Source organism: Chiloscyllium plagiosum, unplaced genomic scaffold, assembly GCF_037043375.1.
Source record: "Chiloscyllium plagiosum isolate Xiang-an unplaced genomic scaffold, Cpla_swu_hap1 HiC_scaffold_45, whole genome shotgun sequence".
NCBI classification, from domain to species: Eukaryota; Metazoa; Chordata; class Chondrichthyes; order Orectolobiformes; family Hemiscylliidae; genus Chiloscyllium; species Chiloscyllium plagiosum.
In genome coordinates, this window is record NW_028270183.1 from 17277540 (window position 1) to 17294634 (window position 17095).

At 45.4% G+C, this 17095-nt stretch overlaps 1 pseudogene across 1 annotated transcript in view; it reads left to right on the forward strand.

Moving 5' to 3' along the window:
* Window positions 1–17095, forward strand: part of LOC122552194 (adhesion G protein-coupled receptor E3-like) — a 53054-nt pseudogene that overhangs the window by 5052 nt on the left and 30907 nt on the right. Inside the window, exons 4-7 of the transcript XR_015754410.1 lie at window positions 4537–4671; window positions 5949–6074; window positions 11808–11942; window positions 13176–13264. The product of XR_015754410.1 is annotated as an adhesion G protein-coupled receptor E3-like (transcript). The remainder of the gene's footprint in view (window positions 1–4536; window positions 4672–5948; window positions 6075–11807; window positions 11943–13175; window positions 13265–17095) is intronic.

Genomic DNA, 17095 nt, shown 5'->3' on the forward strand with positions numbered 1-17095 from the left:
ACCCCACCCATTTAATTTCCGAACCGTTTGTCTAGGAAAAAGCAAGGGAAGCATTCGCAGAGGGTATAATAAGCGAGGAAGAATATTCATTTTAATAAGAGCAACTCGACCTAGTCAAGATATCAGAAGGGCCCCCCCATCTTTAAAGGTCTTCTTTAATTTTGTCAAACAAATGAACAAAATTAGCCTTGAATAACTGATTAAAACTAAGGGTAACAAAGAGACCCAAATAAAGAAAGCCTCCCTGTGCCCACTTAAAGGAGAAGCCACCTTCAACGTCCGGTATTCCCCAAGACCCTCCCATTGGCATAACCTCCGATTTTGAAGAATTGATCTTGTAACCTGAGAAAAAGCCAAATGAATCACATTGTATCAAATAGAGCACTGAAATTGCCAGGTTCAAGAAAAAAATTAGAACATCATCCGTATACAATGTGAACTTATGCACCTTTGACATTACCTTTGGGGCAGCTATATTAGGGTCCCCACAATGGCCTCTGCCAGCGGCTCAATCACCAGTGTGAAGAGCAAAGCTGAGAGAGGACAGCCTTGCCGACTGCCTCTTGTCAGATCTTATACCATTAGTGAGAACCGCTGCCAGGGGATTACTATAAAAGGACCCTGACCCATCGAGTAAACACTTCACCCAGGCCAAACCGCTCCAGGGTATAAAAAAGATACAGCCATTCCACCCTAACAAATGCCTTCTACACATCCAAGGAAACCACCAACCCTTGAACCGACCGTTGCTGGAATACTTGAATCATGTTAAGCAGTTTCCTAATATTATTACATCTGTGACCCTTTATACAGCCTGTCTGATTCTCCTTAATAATCAAGGGCTACACCCTTTCAAACCTCAATGCTGGAGTCTTAGACAAAATTTTAAAATCAGAGTTTAAAGCGAGATGGGTCTGTAAGAAGCACAGTCTTCCAGGCTCATCCCGTTCTGGAGGATAAGAAAGATATTATCCTGTCTCAAAAATGGCGGGAGGCAATCCTGACTATATGAATAGTTGTACATGTCTAACATCGATCCTGACGTTTAGAAATTCTTTATAAAACTCATTGGGTAAGCCATCAGGGTCGGGCACCTTCCCACTTTGAAGTTGCCTTACCGCCTCCTGTATCTCTTGTGATGTTAACAGAGCTCTAAGGAGCGACGCCTGTTCAGCAGACACAACTAAAAAAAGACTCCATCTTATCCCATCTGTCCTCATAGCATTCAGACTGGTAAAGTTCAGAGTAAAACCTCTGAAACGCCACATTGATCTTTTTAGCATCATAAGTAAGAGTCCCATTCCCTTCCCTAATAGAAACAATAGACTGGGAGGCATTCTTCTTCTTAACCAGATATGCCAAGTATTTACCTGGCCTATCACCATGCTCAAACAGCCTCTGCTTTGCAAAGGAAAGTTCCGTCCTTGCTATATGTATGAGCATGGAGTTTAAGGTGGATCGGAGAGCTGTGATCCACTGCAATTTAGTCACCAATTGTCTACTGTAATGTGCCGCCTCAACCACCTTCAATTGTGCCTTGAGCAGACGCTGCTGCACTCCTTTCTGTCACTTTGGGCTGGCAGAGTATGAGATAATTACCCCTCTAGCACAGGCCTTAGCAGTCTCCCAAAGAATGGACAGATTACTGGCTGTATCTGAGTTGGTAGCCAAAAAAGCTTCAAATTCCCGAGAGAAGTATTCTACAAACTTGCTGTCCTTGAGGATGATGGGATCCATTTGCCAGACTGTGAGTCCATTGCATCACCCTTAATTTTAACCATTAAATACACTGCTGCATGATCAGAGATGGCAGTATTCCCATTCGAACAGGATACCACCAAATCTAAAAAAAGCCGCAGGAGTTAGGAAATAATCAATCCTTGTGTGGCATTTATGAGGATTGGAAAAGAACGCAAAATCTCTTCCCAGAGGGTGGAGACGCCTCCAGACGTCGACCAACCCCAGTTCCACACATAAATCACCCAACTGTTTAGATTGTGAAGAAAGCTTTGGGGGGCCTTTAGGCATTCTATCCAGCACAGGATGGATCCATAAGGCAATTAAAGTCCCCCCCTATAATAATATGCTGCAACTCCAAGACCATTAGCTCAGATAGTGCATCAGTCAAACATTTAAGAGGGTGGGCTGGAGGACAGTAGACATTCAAAATATTATATTCCCTGCCATATATAAGGGCTTTAAGAATAACAAACCGACCTCCTCATCTTTAACACAATCTATTTAATTAAATTGGTGACCCTTTTGGATGAGTATGGCCCTCCCCTGCTCCTAGTACTAAAGATGAGAAAAACACCCGATCAAACCCACCCTGCAGCAACTTCAAGGGTTCCTTGTCATTAAAGCCTGCTTGGCACACTTTCGTCATTCCTGAAGAAGGGCTCATGCCTGAAACGTCGATTCTCCTGCTCCTTGGATGCTGCCTGACCTGCTGTGCTTTTCCAGCAACACATTTTCAGCTCTGATCTCCAGCATCTGCAGTCCTCACTTTTTCCTTGTCATTAAGGTGAGTCTCCTGCAACAGGGCAACATCTATCCTCTCCTTTCTAAGGCTCAACAACACCTTTACTCTTTTAACTGGTGAATGAATCCCTCTGATATTCCAGGTGCACCATTTAAGAACGCTGTTAACTATGATCCTTCACAATCACCTTTGACCTACTGAGAGGAAGAATTCAACTTGTAGCACACTGAGCATATTCAAAAGAAGCCTCATGGAGTCTATTTACAAAAAACAACAAAAAACTAACTACAAAACACAAAAGGGATTTAATAGGGGGCTCTACCCCTGTCCATAGAGGGCGCATACATTTCCTAAACACACCTCCATACCCCCGTCTGCTCGAGCCGCACCCCAAACCCAAGCTATGGGATGAGCCAAACAAAGGACATTGTAAACACAAAGGTATAACTTGCTCTGAGTAATCAAACGACTGCACAGTCTCCTCGTAAGTAGTACAAAACACCGTTGGGTATCCCATCAAATATTGAATACCAAGGTCCTTTAATCTTCTCTTAAACTTATCAAACAATTTCCTGTTATGAATCACTGCTGCAGAAAAGTCCTGGAAAAACATTATCTTCATTCCCGGATAGGTCAGGACCTACGGATCTCTCTCCAACCTTCTAGAAGTTTCCCTGACTCTCTGCTTGTCCCTGTATCATTGAAATCATATAAGAACCGGGCAGGGGTGCTGACCCTGATGGGATCTGTGCACCTCAACTCGGTGAGCTCTGTCAACCTTCACCAAGCCTGCCTCGGTATCCCAGCCAAGAAACTGTGGCAGTCAGTCTTCAAAATAAAACTTGCAGGCTGCTCAGTTTCAACTTCCTCTGGCAGGCCAACGATCCAGATATTCTTTCTCCTACCTCTAATCTCCAGGTCATCACCTTGCTCAATCAGTGACCGAATCTGTTTCTCAAGGGCCTGGATCCGACATGCTGAGGACTCAACCTCGATCTCCCACGCCATGGCCCGCTGCTCAACCACTTCAACTCGCTTCCCGAACCCTTCCAACACCTTCTCATGCTTTTGCAGCATGGCCGAGATCAGCTCCGGTCGATTACGAGTCTCCTCCCTCATCTCTTGGATGAGCTGTCAGATGGTGTGGCAATTACAAGCAATTAAATAGGGGCATTTATCCCTTGTTAGTGATAAGGTTGTCAGTTCTTTGGGATGGTCCTGGACTCCAAAGAATTTAGAGACTAATGTCCAAGTAAAATCCTAGAGAAAAATCGGAGAGATAATGAAGGAAACATTGAACAAAGAATACTACAGCACAGAAACAGGCACCTTGGCCCACTAAGACTGCATGATACATGGTGCCTTTCTAAAGTAAAAACCTTTTCTCTCTACATAGTCAGTATCCCTCTACTGCCTGTCCATTCATGTACCTGTCAAGATGCCTCAAAGCATTTCTCTTGTATCCACCTCCACCATTTCTTCTGGCAATGCATTCAAAACTTCCTGAATAGCAAAATGACAGCGATAATTAAGAACGCAAACAATACTACACCTCAAAATGGGCATTTGGCCCACCAAAACTGCGCAGACACGCAATAATTTTCTGATCTAAAACCCTTTTGCCTTGACATGGTTGATGTCAAGATATCTAAGAATGTTGCTGTGCTGTCCATCTCCACTACCTCCTCTGCCAGCACTTTCTGATGTTACTCCAAAATGTGCTCCATAATTCTCTTAATGGCTACATGTAGATGACAGTCGGATGATCAGCCATGATCATATTGAATGATGGAGCAGGCTTGAAGGGCTGAATGGCTACTCCTGCTCCTATTCTCTAAGTTTCTATATTCAAGGCATGTCAGTTGGATTTTCAAACAAGACATCTGTTGACGGTTAGAAGGGACAGGCAGGAAAGTGAAGTCCACAATCAGGTCAGTTATTGAATGGTGGAGCTGTCTTGAGAGCCCAAGGGCCCTGCTCATGCTCCTTTATCTGAGGTTCTAATTTGAGCAAAATATTGATCCAGCCATTAACAAACATCACTGTTTACACAGACATTGATAAATGTACATCGTCACCGTGCGATCAATCAGCATTATGTCGCAATGCGATTGGGAGCTATGAGTGTTACTGTGGTACAGGTTTTACCCCCATTTCTGGGAGCTCCGGCATTGCAACAACTTGTAAAGGTAAGGAGGATAATCTTATGAGCAATTAAGTGGAGGCATTAATCTGTTGTTTGTGCTAAAGTTGTCAGTTCTCCAGGATGGCCCCGGACATCAAAGAGATTAGAGACTAATAGCCAAGACAAATTTGTAAGAGAAATTGGAGGGATAATTAACAAAGAATAGTACAGCACAGCAGAGGAACAAGCCCTCTGGCCCATCACGAATGTGCAGACTGGTTTATAACTATCATCTCAAAACCTTTTATCTCTGCACAATCTGTATCACTCTAGTTCTTGCCCATTCTTGTATCTCTCAAGATGTCTCAAAGCGCTGCTGCTGTAGCTGCCTCCAGCACCTCCTCTGACAGTGCATTCAGAAGTTCCTGCACAGCATGATCCATAATTTGCTTATTACTGCACGGCTCTCCAAGGTTTGAGCATAGAAGTCAGTGGGATGATCGGCCATGATTATTTTGAATAATAGAGCATACCTGAAGGGCTGAGTGGCCTGCTCATGCTCCAAACATTGAACAAAGAATTTCACAGCACAGAAACAGGCACCTTGGCACACCAAAACTGCAAGATATGTAGTGCCTGTCTAAAGTAAAAGCCTTTTCTCTCTACATAGTCTGTATCCCTCTACTGCCTGCCCATTCATGTACCTGTCAAGATGCCGCAAAGCATTTCTCTTGTATCCACATCCACCATTTCCTCTGGCACCGCATTCAAAACTTCTTGAACAGCAAAATGGGAGGGATACTTAAGAATGCAAACAATAGTACACCTCAAGGTAGACCTTTGACCCACCAAGACGCGCAGACACACAATACCTTTCTAATCTGAAAACGTTTTACCTCTACATGGTCCGTGTCCCTCCATTCCCCGCCTATTCTTGTATCTGTCAACATATCTCAAAATGTTGCCATTGTCTCCTCTGCCAGCACATTCTGATGTTACTGCACAGTGTACTCCATAATTCTCTTAATGGCTACACATAGATGACAGTGGGATGGTCAACCATGATCATATTGAATAGTGGAGCAGGCTTGAAGGGCTGAATGGCCTACTCCTGCACTTATTCTCTATGTTTCTATATTCAAGGCGTGTGAATATGATTTTCAATCAAGAAAAGAGTTGAGGGTTGTGAGGAACAGACAGGAAAGTGGAGTGTAGTCCACAATCAGGTCAGTTATTGAATGGTGGAGCAGTCTTGAGGGCCCTGCTCATGCTCCTTTATCTGAGATTCTAATTTGAGCAAAGTATTGACCCAGCCATTAACAAACATCACTGTTTACACAGACATTGATAAATGTACATCGTCACCATCCATCGGCATTATGTCGCAACGTAATTGGGAGCTATGATACTGTGGTACAGGTTTTACCCCCACTCCTGGGAGCTCCGGCAATGCAACAATTTGTAAAAGTAAGGAGAATAATCTTTGGAGCAATTAAATGGAGGCATTAATCTGTTGTTTGTGACAGGGTTGTCAGTTCACCAGGATGGCCCTGGACATCAAAGGAATTAGAGACTAATGTCCGAGTCAAATCTGTGAGAGAAATTGGAGGGATAATTAAAAAAACACAGAAAAAAGAATAGTACAGTACAGCAAAGGAACAAGCCCTCTGGTCCACCACGACTGCACAGACTGGTTTATGTGTCTCATCTAAAAACCTTTTATCTCTGCACAATCTGTATCACTCTAGTTCTTGCCCATTCTTGTATCTCTCAAGATGTCTCAAAGCGCTGCTGCTGTAGCTGCCTCCAGCACCTCCTCTGACAGTGCATTCAGAAGTTCCTGCACAGCATGATCCATAATTTGCTTATTACTGCACGGCTCTCCAAGGTTTGAGCAGAGAAGCCAATAGGATGATCGGCCATGATTATTTTGAATAATAGAGCATACCCGAAGGGCTGAGTGGCCTGCTCCTGCTCCAAACATCACAGCACAGAAACAGGCAAATTTGACACACCAAGACTGCATGATACATAGTGCCTTTCTAAAGTAAAAGCTTTTTCTCTCTACATAGTCTGTATTCCTCTACTGCCTGCCCATTCATGTACCTGTCAAGATGCCTCAAAGCATTTCTCTTCTATCCACCTCCTCCATTTCCTCTGGCAACACATTCAAAACTTCCTGAACAGCGAAATGGGAGGGATACTTATTTTTAATAGATATTTTTATTAGAAATTTAACATTTTTACAAGTTTACAAAATAAACAAAACTCTCAGATATAAACATTGATATACAATTAGCTCAAATATACAATAGCCAAAATTTAACAAAAAAAACAACAAAAAAAACGACAAAAAAAATCTGAAAAAAAACAAATAAAACTCAACTATCTACTAATCTAACCTCCAACTAACCAGAGTGTATATTTAAGTCTCTTACATGCTCGGGATGTGTTAGCATCAGATATAATAAAACCCGTATTCGTGCGGGATTCCTCCCCCGAGGGGCCCCGGACCAGCCAGGTTTGTAATCTCAATTAAATAAAAGCCCTTGTTAGGATAGCCGAAATATCTGTGTTTATGTAATTCAAAAAGGGCTGCCATATTTTATAAAATAATTCGGTCTTTCGGTGCACCATATTTGTAAGGGAGTCAAGGGGAATATATTCCATAATTAGTCTGTGCCAATTTGAAAGTCCAGGAGGGCCCTCAGCTGCCCAGTTCACCAAAATATTTTTCCTTGCACAGAAAGAAAGAATAGAAAATAGTCTCTTCCCATACGTGTCCAGGAGGGAAAGTTTGAAAAGCCCAAGAGGAGAGATACAGGGTCCACTTTAATTTCCGTTCCTAAAATTTCTGTCAGGGTACTTGCTACTTTAGTCCAATATCTACGGATCTTATGACAGGTCCATAAGCAATGTACAAGAGTGCCCACCTCTATGTTGCATTTAGGACACATTGGAGATGCTCCTGCCTTAAATTTTGCCAATCGAACCGGTGCTATATGGGCCCTATGAAGTATCTTCAGCTGGATAGCCTGGGTTCTGTTACAAATAGTAATTCTTCTAGCATTTTCCCAAATATCATTCCACGTTTCTGTGGAGATTTCTAGTCCCAGATCCTGATCCCATGTTTTAAGCAGATTATCCATTTATCCGGATACTTCATCAGGATCTGGGACTAGAATTTTAAAATCTACATTTAGCAAGGATATTGGTCTGTATGATGTACAATCTTCTGGGTCCTTTCCTTTTTTAAGGATAAGAGAGATATTTGCCTCTTTCAGCGAAGGTGGGAGACAGCCCTGACTATATGCATAGTTATACATGTCCATAAGTGGACCAGCCAGTATTTCTGTAAATTCTTTATAGAATTCAGCTTGAAAACCATCTGGGCCCGGCGCCTTACCATTTTGAAGTTGCCTAATTGCATCAACTATTTCTTGGGGTGTAAGAGGAGCATTTAGGACCGATACTTGTTCCGGAGTTAGGCCTGGAAAAGTCAAATTTTTAAAAAATGACTGCATCCTCTTCGTCCTATCTTCACAATCCTGTGATTTATATAATTCAGAATAAAATTCTCTAAAGATCGCATTAATCTTTTTGTGATCATGAGTCAAAATACCCATACTTTCCTTGATAGACGTAATAGTCTGAGGGGCCTTTTTTTTCTTTGCAAGAAATGCTAAGTATCTACCCAGTTTGTCGCCATATTCATATAACCTTTGCTTTGCAAATAATATTTCCCTCTTAGCCGTTTGAGTAAGCATAGTGTTTAGAGCTGTCCTAAGAGCTGTAATCCTTTGCAATTTAATAATAGAAGGTCTATCAGTGTATGCTGTTTCAGCCGCTTTTAAGCGGGCTTCAAGCAGACGCTGTTGTTCTCCCTTTAATTTCTTCTGGGTCGCTGAGTAGGAGATGATCAAGCCTCGCGTGTAAGCTTTGATGGTCTCCCACATCATTGACGGGTTGCTAGCTGTACCTGAATTAATTTCTAAAAAAGTTTTAAATTCTTGAGAGAAGTACTTTACAAATTTACTATCTTTCATTGGGAAGGGGTCCATACGCCAATGCCGAGGGGATGTCCCATTGTTTCTCGCCTTAGTTTCCATATATACAGCAGCGTGGTCAGAAATTGCTATACTACCTATTTTACAGGATGATATGGAATTTAAAAAAATCGAGGGGACAAAAAACATATCAATTCTGGTATGACATTTATGTGGATTAGAGTAGAAAGAAAAATCTCTACCCTGTGGATGAAGACATCTCCATACATCTACTAATCCTAATTCTTTGTTCAGATCCATCAATTGTCTAGATCTGGGAGATACTCCTGCAGTACTCTTGGGAATCCTATCTATTTCCGGATCCATAATACAATTAAAGTCTCCCCCTATAATTATATGACGGGCATCAAAAGCCATCAATTTTGAAAAGGCTTCCGTGATAAATTTAAAGGGGTGTGCCGGGGGGCAGTACAAATTTAAAATCCCATATTCCTCTCCATTTATGAGGGCTTTAATCAAGATATATCGTCCAGATTCGTCTTTTATCTGCTTTAGGATTTTGAAAGGGAAATTCTTCCGAACAAGAATAACAACTCCCCTGCTTTTTGAGCTAAAAGAAGAAAAAAAGGCCTGATCAAATCCGCCCTGTCGTAATTTCAAGTGTTCTTTATCTGACAGGTGTGTCTCCTGTAGGAGAGCTATATCAACTCTTTCCTTCTTAAGATTTGATAATATTTTCTTCCTTTTGACTGGCGAATTACTCCCCTTGACATTCCAGGTGCACCACTTAACCGACTGATCAACCATAATCCTCTGGGCCAATCCGAGACCCCTCGGGAGGGGGATCCCTATCCAGAACATCCCGAGCGTAGAACATGTAAAATTTACAAAAATAAAGCCTCTTTAATACACCCACAACAATACAGTAAAAAACTATTTCTAAATAAAAAAAATATAAAACGTATCTAAGTGGAGACTTTCCCCCTTGTTCCCAGGGGGCGTCACTTCCTCTCCAAAAGTCCCTCATATCCTCTCCCAACCAATGCCTCACCCTTGACCCAGGCACTCCTCAATAAAATGACGAGAATTCAAATATAATACAAAGCTAGAGTTAACAGTGAGCACCCTACCCCCACCCATACCAACACCTGGGTATATTTGGTAATGGTAATACCATATATAAACATATAACTATAAAATTACCACCTCAACAAATAATAATTAAATATAATAATACAAAATAACAAGGGGAAAACAACCCCGCTCCTAGAGACAGTGGTAAAATTGAATAAGGTAACCACCTCCCCCCACCAACATTAACCAAACCCCCCAGCTTTTATATATATATATATATATATACACACACACATATACATACATCCCTCATATATACATAAAATAATAACAGAAAACAACCCCGGGGGGGGGGAGAAATTCAAATCCCTCTCCCCACCCCCCATGATAATATTAAACAGTAAGGTAAGAGAAAAGAGAAAAAAAAGGGGGGGATATAAACCAAAGTGGGGGGGAAAGGCAGACCAACATCGATTATGTCTTACAGTTTATCGAATAGAGTCCAAGAATTCCTTAGCCTTTTCTGGTGATCCAAAGTTATATACGGATCCTTCATGGTTAAAGCGTAACATCGCTGGGTAGCGTAAGGAGTACTGAATATTTAAGTCCCTTAAACGCTTCTTCGCCTCGTCGAATGCCTTCCTCTTTCAAACCAGAGCCAGGGAAAAGTCCTGAAATAGCATGATCTTGGATCCTTTGTAGATCAAAGCTTGGGGGTCTTTTCCGAGATTTCTAGAGGCTTCTCGGAGTATCTGCCTCTCCCTGTAGCTCTGCAGCCGGAACAGGACCGGGCGTGGGCGCTGGTTCGAGCCGGGCCCGCGTATTGCGACCCAGTAGGCCCATTCTACCCTTACCTGGCCTGATCCAGCCTCCAGATTTAAAAGCTGTGGCAGCCACTGCTCCAGGAATGCTGTAAGCTGGCCTTCCTCTTCCCGTTCGGGAAGGCCCAGCAAACAAATATTTTTTCGACGACCTCGATTATCAAGGTCGTCAATATGATTTTCCAAGATCCGGACTCGCTGCTCGAGAATCCGGACCTGATCCACGGCCGATTGAGCGGTATTTTCGGAGGTTGCGGCCTTTAGCTCCGCCCCTCCGACTCGGCGTTCAATTTCTTGAATCTCTCAGTCGTGCTTCTGCAGCGCGGCCGAGAGCGAAACCAACGATTTCTGGATTGTGCAATAAAGGCATCGATCTTCGAGTCAAGCTTGGAAATCATTTCTGCAAGGCTTGTTACTGTTGGTAAGTCCCCTGGGGCGGCTGTGGACTCCTCTGCTGCAGCTGGAGAGGGTGGGGGAGGGGTTCCTGCTTGCTGAGAGCTGCGGGCTCCCTTCCCTTTAGTCATTTTAATTTAGGATTAAATTGTTTAAATGTAATATTACACAACTAATTAAATTACACAACTATTATAAATGATTTGGTGAGCGTGGTAGGGGGTGGGTGACCCACTGTACCCAAGTCTTGGGAGGAGCACTATAGACTCAGTCTTGCTGGGTCGCCGCCATCTTGGATCCTCCGGGAGGGATACTTAATAAAACAAACAATAGTTCACCTCAAGGTGAGCCTTTGACCCACCAAGACCGCGCAGACACACAATACCTTTCTAATCTAAAACCCTTTTGCCTCGACATGGCCCATTTCCCTCCATTCCCCGCCTATTCTTGTATCTGTCAACATATCTCAAAATGTTGCCATTGTCTCCACCTCCACTACCTCCTCCTGCACCTATTCTCTATGTTTCTATATTCAAGGTGTATGAGTTGGATTTTCAATCAAGAAAAGAGTTGAGGGTTGTGAGAAACAGACAGGAAAGTAGAGTGAAGGCCACAATCAGGTCAGTTATTGAATGGTGGAGTCTAGATTAGAGCCTTATTCTGATGAAGGGCTTTTTCCCAAAATGTCATTTTTCCTGCTCCTCGGATGCTACCTGACCTGCTGTGCTTTTCCAGCACCACTCTAATCTGGACTCTGGTTTCCAGCATCTGCAGTCCTTGTTTTTACCTATTGAATGGTGGAGCTCTCTTGAGGATCCGAGTGTCTTGCTTATGCTCCTTTATCTGAGGTTCTAATTTTAACAAGATATTGACCCAGCTATTAACAAATATCATTGTTTACACAGATGTTGATGAGTGTACATCGTCACCATGGGATCCATCAGCATTATGTCGCAACGTAATTGGGAGCTTTGAGTGTTACTGTGATACAGGTTTTATCCCCATTTCTGGGAGCTCCGGCAATGCAACAACTTGTAAAGGTAAGGAGAATAATCTTATGAATGATTAAATGGGGGCATTAATCTGTTGTTTGTGAAGGGTGTCAGTTTTCCAGGATGGTCCTGGACTCCAAGGAAATTAAAGACTGGTGTCCAAATCAAATCCAGGAGTAAAATTGGAGGGATAATGAAGAAAACACAGAACAAATAATACTTCAGCTTAGAAACAGGTCCTTTCACCCTCCAAGACTGCATGCATGCATGATGCCTTTCACATGTAAAAGGCATTTGCCTCTTTGTGGTCCGTATCACTCTATTCCATGCCTATTCATGTGGAGCTGAAAATAAATTAAAATCAACTTTAGATGCTGGTTGCCAAAAATCACAAGTCAGACCCCACAGTGATGGGATCCATGTGGAACTCAGTGACTATGAGATCCTTGGGGTTATTAACGTGGGCCAATTAGGGAGCCCTGGCTGACCCAATATAAACAGGCAATTTGCACTTTTGTATGTAACGGTATTGTCTAATGTATAAATGTCATTGTTACTGTCTTGTCACACGTGGAACTGGGATTTGAGGTTTGTCCTCCTCTCCCTGTAAAATGGTTGAACGGTAGGGTTCGGGGCCTAGCTTTGCTGCTCCCCTCCCTTGTAAAACTGCTGTCTTTTGTGTACAGCTGTCAATGTTTTTTGTAAACTGTTTTGTAACTTGTTTAATAAAATAAAAATAAAAAAATATAAACAGGCAATTCAGAATCTGTTCACTTCAGGGATTGCCTGTGAGCCAGTATACTGTGCAGATATAATTAAAGGGTGACTGAGTGATGGAACACCCACCTCGTGCAGTTATTTCAGACCCTGTGGAGGAAATTTTACTCACGGGGTCTTCCCACAAATTCTGAGTTCCTCTTTGACGGAATCACATGGATGCCTAAAAACTGATCTTCATTAACCTAAAATTCAGACTAGTATCTAAGCAGGCTTGTTGGTAACGTGTATGTCAGTTTGGCTTAGTTATTACCACTCTGGGTCAGATGGGCATTTAATATGAAACGCCTGCCAGGATTTGAGAGTCTAATCTAAGCTGATGCTCCTCCCCTCCCAAAGTGCTGTGCTGTGCTGAGGGAGTGCTGCAGTGTTAGAGGAGCATCCTTTAGATAAGATGTCAAAACTGGGTCCTGCCTGCCCATCAGAAATCCATAGTGGGAAGATGGCAGAGCTTTGATTTGGGCACTAATGTTGAAAGATCTCTTAACTACTCTAATTTTACAGTGCAACCTCTCAATTGTCCCAACCCAGAAAAGGCGACCAATTCCGCCTTCGTACAGTGTGGTGGAAAGCATTCACAAACCCTCGAGCAGGTACGTGACCCATATTGTTCCATTCTCAAAATGACTCATTGAAAAAGTCCTTCTGCTTAAAGGGGTTCACTTCTTTATACCCACGATTTTTGATTTAACGTGAGTGTGTATTTGAAAATAGATTGCAGATGTAAAAGTCCAATGAAAAGAAAATAATGTTTTAAAAAATAGCAGCTACTTTCCCAGCTACTTCCACTGTTATCTAGCATCAGAATGCTCAAATATGTCACCTTACATATTGCGAAAAGAGACCTTATTTGGAAGCTTCTTCCTTGCTCTGTCAAGGACAACTCGACCATTCACAATTCAAAATCTTTTGATTCGATCCCACAACCTGATCCCCCACCTCATTCGTTGGACAGGGTCTTGAGGGGCTACTCTGTCCCCAGGCAAGTTCATATTTTCTTGACCATTGGCTCGGCATTCAAATCAGATATTTAACAAAGATCCCATGTGCCTCCTTGGGTAGAACCAAGATCACAGTAGTGCTTCTGTGGAGAAAGCACAAGGGAAATTCCATTAATGTTTAAATCATTATTTTCTTAGATTAGATTAGATTGCTTACAGTGTGGAAACAGGCCCTTCGGCCCAACAAGTCCACACCGACCCGCCGAAGTGCAACCCATTCCCCTACATTTACCCCTTCACCTAACACTACGGGCAATTTAGCATGGCCAATTCACTTAACCTGCACATTTTTGGACTGTGGGAGGAAACCAGAGCACCCGGAGGAAACCCACGCAGACACGGGGAGAATGTGCAAACTCCACACAGTCAGTCGCCTGAGGCGGGAATTGAACCCGGGTCTCTGGCGCTGTGAGGCAGCAGTACCGTGCCGCCCACAACCACTGTGCCATCGTGCCGCCCACGACTACCACCGTGCCGCCCACAACGACTGTGCCACCATGCTGCCCACTACCACTGTGCCACTGTGCCGCGTACTACCACTGTGCCACCGTGCCACCCATTTCTTGATGTTCATTGGCATTACCATTGCTGAATCGCCTACTACTAATGCCCACGTGGCCGCTGCAGCCACCACTGCTGTGGCGAACGGTGACGTCACTTCCGCCCCCACCGCCACACGGACAACAGCCACCACCGAACATGCAGCCTCCGTGATTGCTGCCCAGACAACCGCCTCCACAATCGCCAGGAAGACCATCGCCAACAGGTATGCGGCTGCCGCGGGCTCCACAGCCACTGGGACCAGTGCCGTTTCTGCACGGCGTGCCACTTCCAACCCCGGAGCTGCCGTTGCCGCAGCCACTTTACCCCCGGATCTGCCGTCACCGCAGCCACTTCCACCTCCGGAGCTTCCGTTGCCGCAGCAACTTCAGCCCCCAGTGACGTCACTCACCTGCTCAAGGGTCACACCGCACGCTACGCCACTCCCACGTCAATCTCTGCCCCCACATTAATCTCTGCCCCCACGTTGATCTCCGCCCCACATCGATCTCCGGCCCCACTACCACCTATGCCCCCATGACCAACTCCACCCACTTGACTAACTCCGCCCCCTGTGACTAACTCCACCCCATGCCTAACTCTGCCGCTACTCCCAGCTCCAGCCGCACACCAGGTCTTAGCTCCCAGCCGTATTTTCACTATCTCTCCAGACCTCCCCCTCTCTGAGGATGAACGTTCAGTCCTCAGCAGAGTCCTCACCTTCATCCCCCTACGCTACCAGATCAATGAGTTCGACATGCGGCTAGACATCGAGCATTTCTTCCGCCACCTTCGCCTCCGCGCCTACTTCTTCAACAAGGATTCTCGCCCACCCTCTGACGACCCTTTCTCCCGCTTCCAACACGCCCAACCACCTGGACACCCCGTGCTGGCCTCTTACCCGCCCGCGATCTCTTCATATCCAACTGCCGCCGCGACATTGACCGCCTCAACCTGTCCATCCCCTCCCCCACTCCAACCTCTCACCCTCACAACACGCAGCCCTCCACTCCCTCCGCTCCAACCCAAACCTCATCATCAAACCGGCAGACAAGGGAGGCACAGTAGTAGTTTGGCACACTGATCTTTACACCGCTGAAGCTAGATGTCAACTCATGGACACCACCTCCTACTGCCCCCTTGATTATGACCCCACCTCCCACCACCAAACCATCATGTCCCAGACCATCCATAACCTCATCCACCGCCTCCAACCTCATAGTCCCACAACCCCGCACCACCCGTTTCTACCTCCTGCCCAAAATCCACAAACCTGACTGGCCTGGCTGACCCATCATCTCAGCCTGCTCCTGCCCCACCGAACTTATCTCTGCATACATCGACACTGTACTGTCCCCCTTAGTCCAAGAACTCCTTACCTACATTCGGGTCACCACCCACGCCCTCAACCTCCTCCATGATTTTCGCTTCCCTGGCCCCCAACGCCTTATCTTCATGATGGACATCCAGTCCCTATACACTTCTATCCCCCATCACGAAGACCTCCAAGCCCTCCGCTTCTTCCTCTCCCGCCGACCCAACCAGTACCCTCCTTCGACTGACTGAACTGGTCCTCACTCTGAACAACTTCTTCTTCCAATCCTCCCACTTCCTCAAAACCAAAGGAGTAGCCATGGGCACCCGCATGGGCCCCAGCTATGCCTGCCTCTTTGTAGGATATGTGGAACAGTCCATCTTCTGCAGCTACACTGGCACCATCCCCCACCTTTTCCTCCGCTACATCGATGATTGTATTGGCGCTACCGCGTGCTCCCACGAGGAGGTTGAACAGTTCGTCCACTTTACTAACACCTTCCACCCCGACCTCAAATTTACCTGGACCATCTCAGACTCCTCCCTCCCCTTCCTAGACCTCTCCATTACTATCTCGGGCGACCGACTCAATACATACATTTACTACAAACCGACGAACTCCCACAGCTACCTAGATTACACCTCCTCCCACCCTGCCCCCTGTAAAAACGCCATCCCATATTCCCAATTCCTTCGCCTCCGCCGCATCTGCTCCCAGGAGGACCAGTTCCAATACCGAACAATCCAAATGGCCTCCTTCTTCAGAGACCGCAATTTCCCCCCCGACGTGGTCGACGATGCTCGCCACCGCATCTCCTCCACTTCCCGCACCTCTTCCCTTGAACCCCACCCCTCCAATTGCCACCAGGACAGAACCCCACTGGTCCTCACCTTCCACCCCACCAACCTCCGGATACATCGTATCATCCTCCGTCATTTTCGCCACCTCCAAACAGACCCGACCACCAGGGATATATTTCCCTCCCCACCTCTATCAGCGTTCCGGAGAGACCACTCCCTCCGCGACACCCTCGTCAGGTCCACACCCCCCACCAACCCAACCTACACTCCCGGCACCTTCCTCTGCAACCGCAAGAAGTGCAAAACATGCGCCCACACCTCCCCCCTCACCTCCCTCCAAGGCCCCAATGGATCCTTCCATATCCGTTGCAAATTCACCTGCACCTCCACACACATCATTTACTGTATCTGCTGCACCCGATGTGGTCTCCTCTACATTGGGGAGACAGGCCGCCTACTTGCGGAATGTTTCAGGAAACACCTCTGGGACACCCACACCAACCAACCCACCCAACTGCCCCGTGGCTGAACACTTTAACTCCCCCTCCCACTCCGCCAAGGACATGCAGGTCCTTGGCCTCCTCCATCGCCAGACCCTGACCACATGATGCGTGGAGGAAGAGCGCCTCATCTTCCGCCTAGGAACCCTCCAACCACACAGGATGAATGTAGATTTCTCCAGTTTCCTCATTTCCCTTCCCCCCACCTAATCTCAGTCCCAACCCCTGAATTCAGCACCACCCTCTTGACCTGCAATCTTCTTCCCGA